At 44.8% G+C, this 8,687-nt stretch overlaps 1 non-coding gene across 1 annotated transcript; it reads left to right on the plus strand.

Moving 5' to 3' along the window:
* The first annotated feature begins 8,302 nt into the window (after positions 1-8,302).
* LOC121284542 lies at positions 8,303-8,416 on the plus strand. Its single transcript, XR_005944507.1, has one exon. It is a non-coding gene; the product is annotated as a U5 spliceosomal RNA (small nuclear RNA).
* Positions 8,417-8,687: the final 271 nt, after the last annotated feature.

Consider the following 8,687-nt stretch of genomic DNA (forward strand, 5'->3'; position numbering starts at 1 on the left):
TTTGGTAAGGACCTCAGAGAGTGATGGCTGTCAACTGAGAGATGCATGGCATTCACTTTGCCAGACCTCAGGAAGTCATTGAACCATTTCCTGCACTAGATCTATGTCCTCTACACCAGACTCTGGCTACTCACCTACGCTACAACCTTCAGTCAAGCCTTTTTGATGCTGGCCAGCCTCCTCCTGCCTTTGTGTTCTGACTGCTTTCAACATCACCTCCAGAGATGTGAAGCAGTGGGCAACCCTTCCCCATCTCCCATCCATTCTCCACTTCCGTGCCTCTAACTGAGCAAACCTCAGTGCTGTCACTGTGAATGCTGTCAGTGTCCATCAAATACTGATACTCCATTTGTGTTTCTGATACTTCATCCCACACTTTCCCCCAGAATGGTTGGCAATCACAGAGGTGAGCTCATAATTGGTTGCCTCCTGGAAACAACGACAGGAAGGCCACTACTCGGAGGTTCGGTTTCCTGACCGGGAATTGACCCTGCCATTTTACCAGGGATTAAGGTGAACACACTGCTTTATAATTGAAACTGCATACAGACTTTTAGAATTGACACAGAAAGTTGAGGGCTAGCTTCATTGCAAGTAATTCTGGTGGTAATGTTCAATTCATAATTTGATAGAAGGCCTACCAACCTAGGCATATTGCTGAAAGTTTAAACACAGCATTCAACACGTCATGATTTGAAAGCCTACATCAAGTACCATTCAACTTGTGCTGCGTTCCTGAGAATGTGCAGTATGTAAAGAAAATCATTTCAAACAAGATAAGAGAATTATAAAGGAATGTGGGTAGTTTTGACAATGCATTAATACTAATTGTAATATAAAATATTTTCTGCTGACATGATTTATTGTAGTTTTTCCAAGATGATCTGAAGGAATGCTGTTGGCAAACCTGCAGAACACTACCTTAATATTTATGCTGACAGGGCAACTTCACAGCTCTCTAAAGTGATCACTTTGAGGTTAACTGAACAGCAGTTGACTCAAACAAAGCTTAAATACGACTTGAACATCATTGAACCCATTATGAATTGTACTCATGATTTTAAAATTCCCATGCATTTAACCTTCTTATAACTTCTGACATTCCATTGCATTGCACAGCTTTGTTTCACTGAGCACAAGGAGTCTTGATTGAAAATACATAAATGTTAACTATTAATATTACCTGCTGTTTAAAAGATATGCCAAAGCAGCCATTCTTTAAATATAAATATTTTACTTTGCATTACAAATATCTTCCACATCATTGTTAATTTTTAAAAAGATCTGAGCTTCCTCAATGCTCTTTCAGGACTGTTTCTGTTATGAGCTTAAGATTCGTTGATTTATATAAATTTACTGACAAAAATGTTTTCCTTAAGGTAGGGTTATGCCAGTTTTTCTTCTCCCAAGATAAAGCATTCAACTTAACACCAAGGGCTGAATTTTCCATGCCCATTGGTGTCGGGCACCATGGCCGGCGTGAGCGGACAATATAGCCAAAGGCCAAAAATCGGTTCACAACATCATGAAACCAGTTTGCAATTCTCTGCTCCGCCTGTCAATGGCGGGTCACATTTCCTGTTGCTGCACATATGGAACTTCATTTTAATACATCTGCATATCATAATGAGCCCAGCTTACCAGAGTCATCCCCCTAAGTCAAATTTACCACCCACGTCGGCAGAAAAACACGCCGGTGCTGAACACGTCTTGACAAGTGTGATATACAGAAGTCAGGACTTACTACCAGAGCCTTACTCACATCATGGACACTGAATAGCAGAAGATGCTTGAGCCCTACAGCAGCAGGGTCCTTGAGGAACATGCATCACATGCTGGGTTGATTCTCATGGACATAGCTCCGCTGCGAAGCAACTCACTTAAGGTGGAAAATCACCGTTGAGTGTCTGCTTCGGGACATCAGTATCTTGGCCATGGTCTGTTATGGATGATCGTTGATGAGGTGAAGAGAGAGGTGTAGGTTTGACTGGCAGAGGAAAGTGTACTGGGGTGGAGGTGGGAGAGGAAAGTATAGGTTTGACTGGGAGAGAAAGGTGTGTCAGGGGGATGAGGTTGGAATGGCGGGAATGATGGTGTTTGCGGTGAAGTTGGGAGTGGGGGGGAACAATAGTGTCAGGGGCATGAGGTTGGGAGGGGGGGAAACAAAGGTGCCAGCGGTTGAGTTTGAGAAGGGCTGGGAGTACGGAGGGAGGGGGGATTGTAACGGGGCATTATATGGCAACTGGGCAGATGTAAGGGAAGGCATTTGAAGAGGGGAAGGATTTTGGAGGGGGGAAGGAATCCGGGGAAGGAAGGAGTCCAGGGGAGAGGAAGGAATAAGGTGGGGGGGATGTCCAGGTGACATGCAAGGGAGGAGTCTGTGGAGTCAATGACAGCCTGCTAGGGAGCGAAATAAGGGTGAGCATTGTAGGAGGGAATAGTCAGAATGTGAGAGGGCAGAGTGAGCCAGTAAAGTGGGACAGTAAGGGTGCGAAGGTAATGGTAGAAGAAATGGCGAGGGTGGTTAGTGGGGACTCGAAGGCAGACATGGACCTTGGAGTAGGAAAGCAGAGGTCAGGGAGGTCAATGTGGATGGGTGTGGGATTTTCATGAAGGTAGGGGATGTGCACACTCACCTGGACATCCCTAAAAGTAAAGGGTTCTGGCTATTAGGTGATGGTGGGGAGCTGAAAGATGATACCAGAGGCATTGATGATGATGGGCAAAGGACATGGGTGACTGGGCGAGGGGAAATGATGGAGGACCTGAGGGCAAATTTTACCAGCACCATGCTTCTAAAACCGAAACATGATACCCTGAATGGAGACTCATGATGGGTGGCAAAGGTGCTGCATGGGAGTGTGATCAGTGGGTGGGAGGTGCAGATCAGCTCAGATGGACAACTGAGAGAGAGCCCCAGCAGGCAACATTGAAAAGTGTCAGGAAGGTATAATAATGTTATTGGAATTTATTGTAAAATACTGGTACCCGTGTCTGCATGTGTGTGTGTGTGTGTGTGTGTGTGTGCCTTGATTGGATTAAAATCAGCTGGTCTGGAGGCTTTGATGTCTTAGAAGATGACCTAGGTTTGAAATGTTAAGTAGGTAAACATGGGGCAAGTTTAGAATGTTAGGTACATGTTTAAATAAAGCAGAATAGATTGTTTCCAAAGGAGGGGTGAAATGCATCATCTAGCTAGGTGAAGATCAGAAACAGTGGGCAGGATTTTTCAGTCGATATGCAGGAGTGGGTCCGGAACTCCTATGCGTAAAATAAAGCGCAATGATGTTGGGCGTGTGTCCTGATGTTATCGCACTGTCTTGCGATGTTTCGTTCGGTGGGTGCACTGCCGAACGAAACAAAGATGATATTTAAATGGCCAGTAAGGCCATTAAGGAAGTCATGAATGTAATTGTTAATGCTGCCCGCCCAAGCTTAAGGTTGGCAGACAGGCAAAAAGGCCAAGCGGCCTTCACGTTTTTTTTAGCAAACCTCATCCACGAGTGGGACAAGATTTCCTGAAGCTTTTATTAATTAAATAACATTTTCCCATGAAATATAGAAACATGTCCCATCTCATTTGACATGTCACATGAGGGGCCATGTTTAAATAAATTTTTAATCCATGTATTTACAAATTTCAATGCCAATTCAATCTCCCTGAGGCAGGGAGATTGAAGTGAGGAGCGCTGGCTCTGTCTCTCCCTCCTCCCCCCGACTGCACAGGTAGCGCTGAGAGCTACGGCTTATGTCTTACACTGGGTGGGCTTTGATTGGACCACCCGCGTGAAGTGACAGCGCGAAGCCGATCGTGGGCGGCAATCGACTCCACAACCCTCGCCCGCTCTCGCCGAGCCCACCCGCCAACTGAAAAATGCTGGCCAGTGTGTTTATTTTCCCCAAAGAATACTGGTAAAATTAGTACTATGGTAAATTTTCATGATCAGGGAGGTAAAGTCGAAAGACATAGTGAAGCAATGTTAATTTGCATTCAAAGGAGAAAATATGTATAAAGAAGTGAAGGTTGTGTATAAGGACAGGCATTTTAAGACCTAACAAGTAAATCCCCTAATTAACCTAACTCCTAGTTACACTCTTGTTGAGGCAATAGTGAGACACATAGATTTTAAAATACCCAGACAAAGAAGCATGATACCCTGAACAATCTAAGAAGCCTTTAGCTTCTATGCCTCAAGCTGCTGTCAACAATGAACTGAAGTTATGAAAACTCACTTTGAATTAGATTGTTCAGGGTATCATGTTTCTTTGCCTGGGTATTTTAAAATCTATGTGTCTTACTTTTGCCTTAACGATAGTGTAACTGGGAGTTTGGTTAATTAGGGGGTTTAGAAGTCATCATAGTGGTAATTTTTAGATCTATATATGTATTTAAAATCATGTCTTCTTTTAATAAAGGTTTAATTTACTTTTGTAAGAAACCTATGTGTCTTGGTGGTCTTATTACTACTGAATTCAAGGCACGCATCTCAAAATTTATACAAATTGCAAAACAAGTTGTGGAAGTTGTTTCAAGTTTCCCTTTCGAATTTGAGCAGTTCAGCATTTATCATAGGCTGTGCCATAACAAAATGCTCAGGACATTAAGATGAGTTTGATGGAGGAAGGATCTGTCTGCATAGGAAAGTGTTTGCATGAGGCTCCGAAGGACCCTGCCACACACACACACACACACACACACACACACACACACACACACACAAACACACACACCCCTTCTTCCTCCAGAATCACTCGTGGGCTGGCCGCGTGCAGCTGAGCTGCTAGTGGGAGGCAGTGGGAGGACTCATAAAACCTATTCATGAAGCTGAAAGACACGATTACACATTATTCAGTGAAATTTAACACATTTTCAGATTAGAAAGTGACAAAATGTGTTCGTCCGTGCAATCAATTGTGATCAGAATTTCTTAACTTTTCTAGACCTAATACTTCTAGGTGCTGCCCTGACATCTGCAGCAGGAGTGGAGACAGCCTGTGCAATGGTTGGCCCAGTTGCCTCTGATGGCTCCAACATGAGTCCTCTGGAGATCCAAGGCTTTGAGGGCCCTGGCTTGCTTTGGCTGTCCTACAGTGGGCCAGCTGCTTCCTCTGCAGTGACAGAGGATAAGGTTGAGGGATTCACAGGCAAAGGGTCTCAAAAAGAGCGGACAGGCTCTGAGACTCCTGATGACACAGGGATGCTGCTCCTCCTCCCTTTGGGTGCCTGAGACCCTGGCCTGACTCCTTGAGGAGAAAGAGCACCTGGAGGGACACTGAGGTGCCCCATTTGTCCCTTGCATTGCCACTGCTGGAAGTCAACAATGGCTACCATAATGGAGTGCAGGTCTGCATGCTCCCGCTCATTCTTTTGGAGCAGGGTCTCTTTGGCATCTGCCATCTTTCCCATAGAGACCTCCATGTGCGCACATGTGGGTACCACTTCATCAGAGAACAGGCGGGTGCACTCCTCTGACTCATGTGCAACTCTGTTCAACAGCGTCCAACAGCTCAGCGTGATGTTATGACACCTTCTGCTGACTCTTCACAATGAGTTGGAAGGCTGAATCCAAAGGCTTGTCATCTGACACGGACCTCATAGATGCCTCTTCCCTTGCAGTCCACCGAGTGCCAGGGAGCTCGCCTGAACTTGCCACATCAGGCTGCAGACACATGTTCATGTGGTGACCACCAGATTGTGAACCCGAGCCTGCTTTAAATCTAGGTCACACCGAGGTGTGCCTCTCTGTGCTGGTGGAGAGTGTGAGTAAGTGCTGTGATGGACCTTTCTGTCTGCTTATTTCCAGCTCTTCAATGGAGGAGGTGTCCTCTTGGCTGGAGGTGAGGATGTGAATGGAGCTAAGGGATTGGCTGGCTGACGGTGTCAGTCGTTTGGCAGAGCTTCCTGTGAACCAAAGTGGAGATGATTAATGCATTGCAGCAGAGTCAAAAGCAAGAGAGAGAGCACTCACATTTGTGTTGACAGAGTGATGATATGGTGCGGAATCCTCTGTGGGTGTTTGCCACAGGCACGGTTGACATCCTCACCAGTCAGCGCGATGGCACGCTCCTCATAGTGAGTGAAGGGCCTGATGTGGACCACTACACCCCCAGTCTGGACCTCTCCCTGCTGTTGTCAGCCAGCTTCTCCTGCATGAAAACAGATGGAGAGAGTTAGCACAATACATGGCACTGCACTGAATATTTGTGTGGTGAGCGGAACCATGGACTGGGTGAGGACTTGAGCTCGAGAGGATATGAGTTTGATGAAGATGCGAGGGAGTGTGTGAGAGTTAGTGGTGTTGTCCCTTGAGGTGTGAGATCCCTGTGGATGTGTGATGGGTTTATGAGTGTGTGAGTTGAGAGTCATGAGAAGAGTGACTTACCCTGGCAGAAAGAATAATTCTCTTAATTCTCTTAATTCTCTTTTGACACTGGGTGGCTGTCCTATTTTGCAGGGCATTGATGCTGACCACTGCTGCCACCCCCTCCCATGCTGGATTGGTGAACTTACTTGCTGGCCTTTTCCCAGAGTGGGAGTAGAGGGCTTTGCAGGGGGCCTTCACTGCATCCAGTAGGCACTTGAGGGAGGGATCATTAAATCTGGGGGAAGCAGGTTTCCTCCCTTTGGCAGCCATGATTTTGCAGCAGTTTCTTATCCCTTGAAGATTGCTAGTTCCTTGCAGGGGCGGCCTTTAAATGTGGTAGCTAGATTTACTGAAGGCCTGATGTGATGCCAGGGTGGGTGAATGTGAGGACACCTCGCCAGCAACCTGGCATGTTTCTTGGGAATGTATGATTAATGAAGTGGGATTGGGATGATATGGTGTGAAAATACGTCACTGCAGCTGCTGGGTAAAACATTCTTTTCCTGTCCACTACCAAACTTAGGGCGGAATTGTCCCATATTTGCACTAAGAATGAGTTAACTATCCATGTAAACCAATAAGGTTTGGATTCAACCCTTGGCCCAGTGATAAGAAACACAGTGTTCTGCTGCTCAAATTCCATGTCTGCTCATCAATTAGTCATTTGTTTACCATGTTTTTAATTTGTTTTCATTGTGTAACAGGTCTTGAACTTCACATGATATATATATATATATATATATATATATATCATCATGGCCAATTCCTAAAGTGTTAAAACTGAACAATAACCTTTAAAATGACTGAAGCCATGTCTGGCTTTGACCTTTGAACAACAGAAGCTAATCTGGCAGTATCGATGAAATTTGCACCTCATCACCTCTGAAGAGATGCAAATGACCCCTGTGGGTTGCAGAGGCCAAATTTAAAGGGAATTATACAAAGGCCATCTACATTTCATAAGCCAAACCTGGCTAACTGGAGCTGAGTCATCTGCTAGGACAAACAACCCTTCACTGTTCCTTTCAAATACTTAATGGTTGCAACATTAACAATGTCAGGGACCCAGGCAAAGGAACATATACCCTTTGGCAAAGCCAAAGAGGAGAGGTGAGATGACCCCCTTGACCCTTAGATGGGAGAATCACTTATACTGTCTTGCCGTCTTCTAAAGCAGTCTGCCATCTTTTATCTACCAAACAACATCACAGAAAAGGGGCTTTGTCCAGATTTGAACGGCTGCCTCCATTAACAGTTTTTTTCAACTGGAACCTCTGAACTTCTGTATCGTGGTCTACAACACCAAGTCATCTCTGCGTGCCTATCTCATCTTGGAAGTCAACTCTATTAGAAAAGCAAATTATCGAGCATCAATTTTAACCTGCTGACATCTGTGAAGGAATACACAATTGGGCTTTGATTCTGGACTCTGGACTCATGTGAAACATTAATTCTTTGCTCTGTGGTCTTTGCCCTGTAAATATTTCTTCATCCCTCGTTTGTTGTATGAATGCACAGGGGTGCATTCTGGATTTGAGTGTATGTGAATAAACTAATCTTCACAGATTACCCTATCTTGAGTTTGCTGTGGGGTTATTAATAGTAATTGGATCACACCAAAACTGAGGGGTTGGGAAATATGCCATCGCTTATAAAGGGGGAAATCAAATTCAAAACACCTTTTTGATTATGAATGGGTGGTGAGAGGATAAATAAGGGCTGTTTAAATTAAAACCACTCCTGTCCATAACAATTGTCAATGATTCTTCACGCTAAATATCACATTAGTGTAGAGTGAGAAAAGGCCCATATCGAGCTTAAACCAGCATCCACCAGTTGGCGTGGATGGCCTAGGTGGTGTAAATTCCATTTGAGCATGAAATAGCCACCAAAGGACTGGGTAGAAACTTTCTTCTGTGCCTCTGATAGTTATTCCACCATTTTAACCTCTTCAGATTGTATAAATCTTTTGCTTTTTAATAAAGATTTCTGTGGAGAGGAACTGTTTAGAGTTTTTGAACAATTTTTGCACCAACCAGTTAAAGGCATGAGAGCCATCCCATTATTTTCCCGTTGTTTCTTATGTGACACAATCACCTCAGACTGTCCATGCTGAAATTGGGAACGTTTGGACGGGGTTTTATCATCCTCTGTGAAGCAGGGTGGGCGGCGCCGACATTGGTAAAATTGTGTGGAGCTGGATCGGATCAGCTCCCTGACATGGTGCCACTATCAGGGCACTTTACCAATGGTAGCACCAGGTGCATAGAGGCTGCCTGCTCCAGGGAGATGGGCAGTCGATTTATATAATTAAATGACCAA

This window comes from Carcharodon carcharias, chromosome 11 (genome assembly GCF_017639515.1).
Source record: "Carcharodon carcharias isolate sCarCar2 chromosome 11, sCarCar2.pri, whole genome shotgun sequence".
Classification (NCBI taxonomy): Eukaryota; Metazoa; Chordata; class Chondrichthyes; order Lamniformes; family Lamnidae; genus Carcharodon; species Carcharodon carcharias.